The 10,969-nt window shown below is 39.0% G+C and overlaps 1 long non-coding RNA gene across 3 annotated transcripts in view; it reads right to left on the bottom strand.

The window, feature by feature from the left end:
• Window positions 1–3,756: 3,756 nt before the first annotated feature.
• Window positions 3,757–10,969, bottom strand: part of LOC128011157 (uncharacterized) — a 128,143-nt gene continuing 120,930 nt past the window's right edge. For all 3 annotated transcript variants that reach the window (XR_008182483.1, XR_008182482.1, XR_008182484.1), the window contains exon 3: window positions 3,757–6,222. This is a non-coding gene — a long non-coding RNA (uncharacterized LOC128011157). The remainder of the gene's footprint in view (window positions 6,223–10,969) is intronic.

Genomic DNA, 10,969 nt, shown 5'->3' with positions numbered 1-10,969 from the left:
AAAAAAAAAAAAAAAAAAAAACATTGGAAAACAATGACTGTTGTACTTTTTTATACATTTTGTATAATTTCATAGTTTATGCATTATAGTTATAAAACAAATAAATGTAGCCACTCACATAGAAATCTTAGGCCTTATCCTTTTCTGACAGTTTTAGGGATTTTTAAAAATCCTAAAAAACCCTAATTTGTGCTGCAAATAATAATTTCAAACTCAAAAAGTAAATAGTCAGTTCATGCTTTATAAAGCCTTGTCCCAATATTAATAGTCAGTAGTAAGCAGTTTATAAATACAGCTATAAATAGCTTGTTTTTGGTTTATAAGCACATTTATTAAAAAGGAGAGTAAAGGGTCAGTTATCTTCCTATGAAAAATAAAAGATAAAAATAAACAAACAACAACACAGATTGATACAGAACAGAAAAATACATTTTATTGTGGATTTATGATAAAATCAGCCTGTAAATGAATTCATACTCCTCCTCATACTACTCCATACTCCTTTTTCAACATGATGCCAATATACTGAGATGTTAAATTGTGAATGGGTTTAGGATAGCTTAAATGGTGTTGCCATAGAGATTTATTAATGTAACATAAAAAAATACAATAGTTATTTTACTATATCTTTAAAATTTTTCATTCTAACTCTTCATAATTTTTTATATAAGTAGAAGTCCTCATTTGAAGGAAGCACAGTAAGTTTCATAGCTTTTTCATTTTCAAGAGCCAACCTAAAATTAAAACTATCATAACTTATAAATCAAGCTTGCAATTCTTAGTACCTATAATGGTCACCAGAGGGAGCTATAGGATTACTTTTAAATAATTATTGTAGAAACGAGTATGATTTAAATAATTTATAGAAATCTTTCAAATAAAATAATATGTATTTTAGGAATTTTACTGATAAAAATGACCCTCACTTAATTAGAATAACAAGCTGAAGTATTGTGAACTGTATATTAAGAATAATTCTTTATAGGCTTTATGGACAGATACGTTTTGAGTGACTCTTGAAGGATCAGCACCACATCCTCTTTTACCACTGTTTAAAGAACTAATCTTACAGAACAGGTGTGAATGAATTTTGGATAGCTTGAATGGTTTTGTCGTGGTGATTTTTTGAAATAATAGTAAAAAAGGAACCAGTAAATGTCTTTTTATTTTTTTTAAAGTGCAGCTTCTAAACACTTAAAAAAATGTACACATAAAAGACAAGTCATTCTGAGGAAATATGCATAGTTTCATGACTATACAACACTATATGGATGATAGAAAATAAAAAAACTATCATACATCTAATGTCACTCAGTCCCACTGTCACTGTGGGTAGTGTGTGTGTGTGTGTGTGTTTGTGTGTGTGTTAAGTGAATTAGGTGTGAAACTATCAGGGAGCATTTAGTCTCCAGCGCCAACATTTTACAGAACTGCCACTTTCCTGGAGTCTCCAGAATTACTCGGTGTCCGGCTCTGAGAGACTTAAGATCCCAAAAAATGATTTAATTAGAATACCATGAAGTATTGTGAAATACTATATATTAAGGCTTTATATATAGGCTTTATGAACAGATTAGAGTGACTCGTGAAGGACCAGCACCACCTCCTCTTGTTCGATGGTTTGAGGAGTATATCTTCCAGAATCCAGGATTAAGATTTAAGAGCTCATTTTTATTCCACCTCCTTTCCTGAAAGTCTGTCTTGCAGAATTGACTAAAAATTAATCTTCACATTATTTCCTAATTATTTTGCAATTCTTTTTGTCAGTTCTTCTTGACCTGTTTTTCTCTTCCAGCTTTCCTGGACTATTGTATAGCACTCATAAATTATTAAATAAAAAATAATGGTAGTTATTAAGATTGATATGGTTAGGAATTGGTAAAATGTGCTTGGAAAAAAATCACAATAAAACAATGTTTTAATGTTTAAGTTTGGAATATTAACTGACGTGAATGAATGCTATATAAACATTGTTCATGTTAACATAATGTTTATGAATGGAATCTTATTGTAAAGTGTTACTAAAGTTATATAATATTGTTCTGTGAATGTGATTTTAAAGTCTAGATGATTCGGATTAACCCTTTAACTGCCATATCCTTTAAAACCTCACTGCCAGAGGGATATTGTGAATGCATGTGCCCGCTGGGCACAGTTTACCTGATGCCCTTGGGGTGGCGATGGCACTGGTGGCTTGAGCCCGCCATCGCTGCTTGCAGCTATATTTATTATTATTATTATTCTTCTCCAAAATGAATCGCATTTTTGAGGGCCTAAACATGCTCGAAAAGTCATGAAACTTTGCACACACCTCAGAACTGGCGAAAATTTACGTCTGATATGGGTTTCAGAAGCGGGTGTGGCAAAATGGCTCAACAGCGCCACCTATACACGTTCAACGGTGTGCGCCTCGAGCTACGTTTCATGTACATGTATGAAAATCGGTATACACATGTAACTCTCCAATATCTACAAAAAAGTCTCTTGGAGCAAAATCCGAAACCCAACAGGAAGTCGGTTATTACTAATATTATGAGCAAATTTTGTGTCATTTTTGTCATTTCCATGCGTTGTATTTTAACGAACTCCTCCTAGAGATTCATTCAGATCAACACCAAATTTGGTATGCCTAATCTGAAGGCCTTTGCGATGTTAAATTGCGAAGCTTTTGAGTTTTCGTTAATGGGCGTGTCCGTGGCGGCCTGGCGAATTTCGATGATTCGCCATGAAACAGGAAGTTGCTATAACTCAGACATACAATGACCAATCTGCCCCAAACTTCACATGTTTGATGAGACTCCTGACCTGAACAGATTGACATGCCCATATTCAGTTATAGTCATAGCGCCACCTATTGGCAACAGGAAGTGACATATTTTACACTGCGATGAACTTCTCCTAGAAATTTTATGACATCAATGTATTTTTTGTGGTCAGTCTAATCTAAAGCCCTGTGCGATGTTAAGTTGTGAAGATCTTGAGTTTTCGTTAAAAGGCGTGTCCATGGCGCCGTCACGAAGTTCGATGTCTCGCCATGGGAATAAAAGATGTTATAACTCAGGCATAAAATGTCCGATCTTCCCCAAACTTCACATGTGTGATAAGAGTCCTGGCCTGAACACATCTGAAGGCCAAAATTCCATCAGGTGTGGCAAAATGGCTCGATAGTGCCACCTATACACTTTCAACAGAGTGCGCCTCGAGCTATGTTTCACGTACATGTACAAAAATCGGTATACACATGTAACACACCAATATCTACAAAAAAGTCTCTTGGTACGAAATCCGAATCCCAACAGGAAGTCGGTTATTTAGAATTTTCTCTGCAATATTGGCGTTGTTTTTGCCATTTTCAGGGGTTGTACTTTAACGAACTCCTCCTAGAGATTTATTCAGATCAACACCAAACCTGGTCAGTGTAATCTTAAGCCCTTTGCGATGTTAAATTGCGAAGATCTTTAGATTTCGTTAAAGGGCGTGTCCATGGCGGCCTGACAAATTTCGATGTTTCGCAATGAAAAAGGAAGTTGCTGTAACTCACACATACAATGTCCAATCTGCCCCAAACTTCACATGTTAGATAAAACTTCTGCCCTTAACAGATCTACATGCCCACTTTCAGTTATAGTCATAGCGCCACCTATTGGCAACAGGAAGTGACATGTTTTACGCTGCGACAAACTACTCCTATAATTTTTTTGAGATTAACATATATTTTGTGGTCAGTCTAATCTAAAGGCCTGTGCAATGTTAACTTTTGGAGATCTTGAGTTTTTGTTAAAGGCCGTTTCCATGGCGCCATGACAAAATTTGATGTCTTGCCACAGCAAGAGAAGTTGTTGTAACTCAAGCATAAAATGTTCAATCTTCCCCAAACTTCACATGTTCGATAAGAGTCCTGTCCTGAACACATCTGAAGGGCAATATTCCATTATAATGATAGCGCCACCTGCTGGCAAGGGTAAGATTGGCACATATATGGGATATACTTTGATATATTCCACTTATATTTAGGACATTAAATGCATTTTTCTCAACGTTCACCTTTTTACTAAAGCAACACGATGGCGGTGAGCCCGGGTGCGAGGGCCCGTTCATCGCTGCTTGCAGCTTTAATTATTAGGGCCCGAGCACCGAAGGTGTGAGGACCCTATTGTATCTGCTCTGTTTATTATTATTATTATTATTTTTCTTCTCCCCAATGAATCGCGTTTTTGAAGGCCTAAACATACTCAAAAAGTCAGGAAAATTTGCACACACCTCCGAACTGGTGAAAATTTACGTCTGATATGGGTTTCAGAAGTGGGCGTGGCAAAATGGCTCGACAGCGCCACCTATACATGTTCAGCGGTGTGCGCCTCGAGCTACGTTTCACGCACATGTCTGAAAATCGGTAAACACATGTAAGACACCAAGACCTACAAAAAAGACTCTTGGAGCAAAATTCTAAACCCAACAGGAAGTTGGTTATTTTTAATATTATGAGCAAATTTTTTGTCATTTTTGCCATTTCCATGCATTGTATTTTAACGAACTCCTCCTAGAGATTAATTCAGATCAACACCAAATTTGGTATGCCTAATCTAAAGGCCATTGAGATGTTAAATTGCGAAGATCTTGAGTTTTCGTTGAAGGGCGTGTCCGTGGCGGCCTGGCGAATTTTGATGATTCGCCATGAAAAATGAAGTAGCTATAACTCAGACATACAATGTCCAATCAGCCCCAAACTTCACATGTTTGATGTGACTCCAAACCTGAACAGATTGACATGCCCATATTCAGTTATAGTCATAGCGCCACCTATTGGCAACAGGAAGTTACATATTTTACGCTGTGATGAACTACTCCTAGAAATTTTTTGACATCAATGTCTTTTTTGTGGTCAGTCTAATCTAAAGGCCTGTGCGATGTTCAGTTGTGAAGATCTTGAGTTTTCGTTAAAAGGCGTGTCCACGGCGCCATGGCAAAGTTCGATGTCTCGCCATGGGAATAAAAGATGTTATAACTCAGGCATAAAATGTCCGATCTTCCCCAAACTTCACATGTGTGATAAGAGTCCTGGCCTGAACACATCTGAAGGCCAATATTCCATCGGGTATGGCAAAATGGCTCTATAGCGCCACCTATACACTTTCAACGGAGTGTGCCTCGAGCTATGTTTCACGTACATGTACAAAAATCGGTACACACATGTAACACACCAATACCTACAAAAAAGTATCTTGGTACGAAATCCGAATCCCAACAGGAAGTTGGTTATTTAGAATTTTCTCTGCAAAATTGGCGTTGTTTTTGCCATTTTCAGGGGTTGTACTTTAACGAACTCCTCCTAGAGATTTATTCAGATCAACACCAAACTTGGTCAGTGTAATCTAAAGGCCTTTGTGATGTTAAATTGCGAAGATCTTGAGGTTTCGTTAAAGGGCGTGTCCATGGTGGCCTGCCAAATTTCGATGTTTCGCCATGAAAAAGGAAGTTGCTGTAACTCAGACATACAATGTCCAATCTGCCCCAAACTTCACATGTTAGATAAGACTTCTGCCCTTAACAGATCTACATGCCCATTTTCAGTGATAGTCATAGCGCCACCTGCTGGCAACAGGAAGTGACATGTTTTAGGCTGCGACAAACTACTCCTAGAATTTTTTTGAGATTAAAGTATTTTTTGTATTCAGTCTAATCTAAAGGCCTGTGCAATTTTAACTTGTGGAGATCTTGAGTTTTTGTTAAAGGGCGTGTCCATGGCGCCATGACAAATTTTGATGTCTCGCCACAGCAAGAGAAGTTGTTGTAACTCAGGCATAATTTGTTCGATCTTCCCCAAACTTCACATGTTCGATGGGAGTCCTGCCCGGAACACATTTGAAGGGCCATATTCCATTATAATGATAGCACCACCTGCTGGCACCAGGAAGATTGGCACATGTGGAATAAATGTTGATATTTTCCACTTATATTTATGAGTTTGAATGCATATTTCTCACCGTTCACCAATTTACTAAGGCCACTCACTGCCGGTGAGCCCGGGTGCGAGGGCCCGTTCATCGCTGCTTGCAGCTTTAATTAGGGCCCGAGCACCGAGGTGCGAGGACCCTCTTGTATCTGCTTTGTTTTTTATTATTATTATTCTTCTTCTTCTTCTTCTTCTTCTCCCGAATGAATCGCATTTTTGAGGGCTTTAACATGCTCAAAAAGTCATGAAACTTTGCACACGCGTCAAACCTGGTAAAAATTTTCGTCTGATATAGGATTCAGAAGAGGGTGTGGCAAAATGGCTCGACAGCGCCACCTATACTAAGAAAATCATCAGCCTTCCAGCTATGTTTCACGTACATGCAAGAAAATCGGCACACATATGTAACACACCAATACCTACAAAAAAGACTCTTGGAGCGAAATTCTAAACCCAGCAGGAAGTCGGTTATTTTTAATATTATGAGCATATTTTGTGTAATTTTGGTCATTTCCATGTGTTGTATTTTAACGAACTCCTCCTAGAGAGTTCTTCAAATCAACACCAAATTTGGTATGCCTAATCTAAAGGCCTTTGCGATGTTAAATTGCGAAGATCTTGAGTTTTCGTTGAAGGGCGTGTCCGTGGCGGCCTGGCGAATTTCGATGATTCGCCATGAAAAATGAAGTTGCTATAACTCACACATACAATGTCCAATCTCCCCCAAACTTCACATGTTTGATGAGACTCCGAACTTGAACAAATTGAAATGCCCATATTCAGTTATAGTCATAGCGCCACCTATTGGCAACAGGAAGTGACATATTTTACGCTGCGACGAACTACTCCTAGAAATTTTATGACATCAATGTCTTTTTTGTGGTCAGTCTAATCTAAAGGCCTGTGCGATGTTCAGTTGTGAAGATCTTGAGTTTTCGTTAAAAGGCGTGTCCACGGCGCCATGGCAAAGTTCGATGTCTCGCCATGGGAATAAAAGATGTTATAACTCAGGCATAAAATGTCCGATCTTCCCCAAACTTCACATGTGTGATAAGAGTCCTGGCCTGAACACATCTGAAGGCCAATATTCCATCGGGTATGGCAAAATGGCTCTATAGCGCCACCTATACACTTTCAACGGAGTGTGCCTCGAGCTATGTTTCACGTACATGTACAAAAATCGGTACACACATGTAACACACCAATACCTACAAAAAAGTATCTTGGTACGAAATCCGAATCCCAACAGGAAGTCGGTTATTTAGAATTTTCTCTGCAAAATTGGCGTTGTTTTTGCCATTTTCAGGGGTTGTACTTTAACGAACTCCTCCTAGAGATTTATTCAGATCAACACCAAACTTGGTCAGTGTAATCTAAAGGCCTTTGTGATGTTAAATTGCGAAGATCTTGAGGTTTCGTTAAAGGGCGTGTCCATGGTGGCCTGCCAAATTTCGATGTTTCGCCATGAAAAAGGAAGTTGCTGTAACTCAGACATACAATGTCCAATCTGCCCCAAACTTCACATGTTAGATAAGACTTCTGCCCTTAACAGATCTACATGCCCATTTTCAGTGATAGTCATAGCGCCACCTGCTGGCAACAGGAAGTGACATGTTTTAGGCTGCGACAAACTACTCCTAGAATTTTTTTTAGATTAAAGTATTTTTTGTATTCAGTCTAATCTAAAGGCCTGTGCAATTTTAACTTGTGGAGATCTTGAGTTTTTGTTAAAGGGCGTGTCCATGGCGCCATGACAAATTTTGATGTCTCGCCACAGCAAGAGAAGTTGTTGTAACTCAGGCATAATTTGTTCGATCTTCCCCAAACTTCACATGTTCGATGGGAGTCCTGCCCGGAACACATTTGAAGGGCCATATTCCATTATAATGATAGCACCACCTGCTGGCACCAGGAAGATTGGCACATGTGGAATAAATGTTGATATTTTCCACTTATATTTATGAGTTTGAATGCATATTTCTCACCGTTCACCAATTTACTAAGGCCACTCACTGCCGGTGAGCCCGGGTGCGAGGGCCCGTTCATCGCTGCTTGCAGCTTTAATTATTATTATTATTATACTTCTCCAAAATGAATAGCATTTTTGAGGGCTTAAACATACTCAAAAAGTCATGAAACTTTGCACACACCTCAGAACTGGCGAAAATTTACATCTGATATGAGTTTCAGAAGTGGGTGTGGCAAAATGGCTCGACAGCGCCACCTATACACGTTCAACGGTGTGCGCCTCGAGCTATGTTTCACGTACATGTATGAAAATCGGTACACATGTGTAACTCTCCAGTACCTACAAAAAAGTCTCTTAGAGCAAAATTCTAAACCCAACAGGAAGTCGGTTATTTTTAATCTTATGAGCAAATTTTGTGTCATTTTTGCCATTTCCATGCGTTGTATTTTAACGAACTCCTCCTAGAGACTTATTCAGATCAACACCAAGTTTGGTATGCCTAATCTAAAGGACTTTGCGATGTTAAATTGCGAAGATTTTGAGTTTTTGTTGAAGGGCGTGTCAGTGGCGGCCTGGCGAATTTCGATGATTCGCCATGAAAAATGAAGTTGCTATAACTCAGACATACAATGTCCAATCTGCCCCAAACTTCACATGGTTGATAAGACTCTGAAACTGAATAGATTGACATGCCCATATTAAGTTATATTCATAGCGCCACATATTGGCAACAGGAAGTGTCATATTTTACGCTGCGAAGAACTACTCCTAGAAATTTTATGACATCAATGTCTTTTTTGTGGTCAGTCTAATCTAAAGGACTGTACGATGTTAAATTGTGAAGATCTTGAATTTTCGTTAAAGGGCGTGTCCATGGCGTCATGTCAAAGTTCGATGTCTCGCCATGGGAGTAGAAGTTGTTGTAACTCAGGCATAAAATATCAGATCTTGCCCAAACTTCACATGTTTGATAAGAGTACTGACCTGCACACATCTGGAGGCTAATATTCCATTCGGTGTGGCAAAATGGCTCGATAGCGCCACCTATACATTTTCAATGGAGTGCGCCTCGAGCTACATGTCATGTACATGTATGAAAATCGGTACACATATGTAACACACCAATAGCTACAAAAAAGTCTCTTGGTATGAAATCCGAATCCCAACAGGAAGTCGGTTATTTTTAATTTCCCCTGCAAAATTGGTGTTGTTTTTGTCATTTTCAGGGGTTGTATTTTAATGAACTCCTCCTAGAGATTTATTCAGATCAACACCAAACTTGGTCAGTGTAATCTAAAGCCCTTTGTGATGTTAAATTGCGAAGGAATTGAGGTTTTGTTAAAGGGCGTGTCCATGGCGGCCTGACAAATTTCGATGATTCACCATGAAAAATGATGGTGCCATAACTCAGACATACAATGTCCAATCTGCCCCAAACTTCACATGTTTGATAAGACTCTTGACCTGAACAGATCTACATGCCAATATTCAGTTATAGTCATAGCGCCACCTATTGGCAACAGGAAGTTACATATTTTACACTGTGACAAACTACTCCTAGAAATTTTATGACATTAATGTCTTTTTTGTGGTCAGTCTAATCTAAAGACCTGTGTGATGTTTAGTTGTGAAGATCTTGAGTTTTTGTTAAAAGGCGTGTCCATGACGCCATGACGAAGTTCGATGTCTCGCCATGGGAATAAAAGATGTTATAACTCAGGCATAAAATGTCCGATCTTGCCCAAACTTCACATGTGTGATAAGGGTCCTGGCTTGAACACATCTGAAGGCCAATATTCCATTATAAAGATAGCGCCACCTGCTGGTAACAGGAAGATTGGCACACATATGGAATAAACTTTGATATATTGCACTTATGTTTATGAGTTTAAATGCATATTTCTCAACGTTCACCTTTTAACTAAAGCCACATGATGGCGGTGAGCCCGTGTGCGAGGGCCCGTTCATCGCTGCTTGCAGCTTTAATTATTATTATTATTATTCTTCTCCCCAATGAATCGCATTTTTGAAGGCCTAAACATACTCAAAAAGTCAGGAAAATTTGCACACACCTCCGAACTGGCAAAAATTTACGTCTGATATGGGTTTCAGAAGTGGGCGTGGCAAAATGGCTCGATAGCGCCACCTATACACGTTCAGCGGTGTGCGCCTCGAGCTACGTTTCACGCACATATATGAAAATGGGTACACACATGTAACACGCCAAGACCTACAAAAAAGACTCTTGGAGCAAAATTCTAAACCCAACAGGAAGTCAGATATTTTTTATTTTATGAGCGAATATTTTGTCATTTTTGCCATTTCCATGCGTTGTATTTTAACAAACTCCTCCTAGAGATTAATTCAGATCAACACCAAATTTGGTATGCTTAATCTAAAGGCCTTTGCGATGTTAAATTGCGAAGATCTTGAGTTTTCGTTGAAGGGCGTGTCCGTGGCGGCCTGGCGAATTTCGATGATTCGCCATGAAAAATTAAGTTTGTATAACTCAGACATACAATGTCCAATCTGCCCCAAACTACACATGTTTGATAAGACTCTGACCCTGAACATATTGACATGCCCATATTCAGTTATAGTCATAGCGCCACCTATTGGCAACAGGAAGTGACATATTTTACACTGCGACGAACTACTCCTAGAAATTTTACAACATCAATGTCTTTTTTGTGGTCAGTCTAATCTAAAGGCCTGTGCGATGTTAAGTTGTGAAGATCTTGAGTTTTCGGTAAAAGGCGTGTCCATGGCGCTGTGACGAAGTTCGATGTCTCGCCATGGGAATAAAAGATGTTATAACTCAGGCATAAAATGTCCGATCTTGCCCAAACTTCACATGTGTGATAAGAGTCCTGGACTGAACACATCTGAAGGCCAATATTCCATAGGGTGTGGCAAAATGGCTCGATGGCGCCACCTATACACTTTCAACGGAGTGCGCCTCGAGCTATGTTTCACGTACATGTACAAAAATCGGTACACACATGTAACACACCAATATCTACGAAAAAGTCTCTTGGTACGAAATC

Source organism: Carassius gibelio, chromosome B23, assembly GCF_023724105.1.
Source record: "Carassius gibelio isolate Cgi1373 ecotype wild population from Czech Republic chromosome B23, carGib1.2-hapl.c, whole genome shotgun sequence".
NCBI classification, from domain to species: domain Eukaryota; kingdom Metazoa; phylum Chordata; class Actinopteri; order Cypriniformes; family Cyprinidae; genus Carassius; species Carassius gibelio.
Note: the sequence above shows the minus strand (reverse complement) of the source record. Positions and strands in the feature narration are given on the sequence as shown.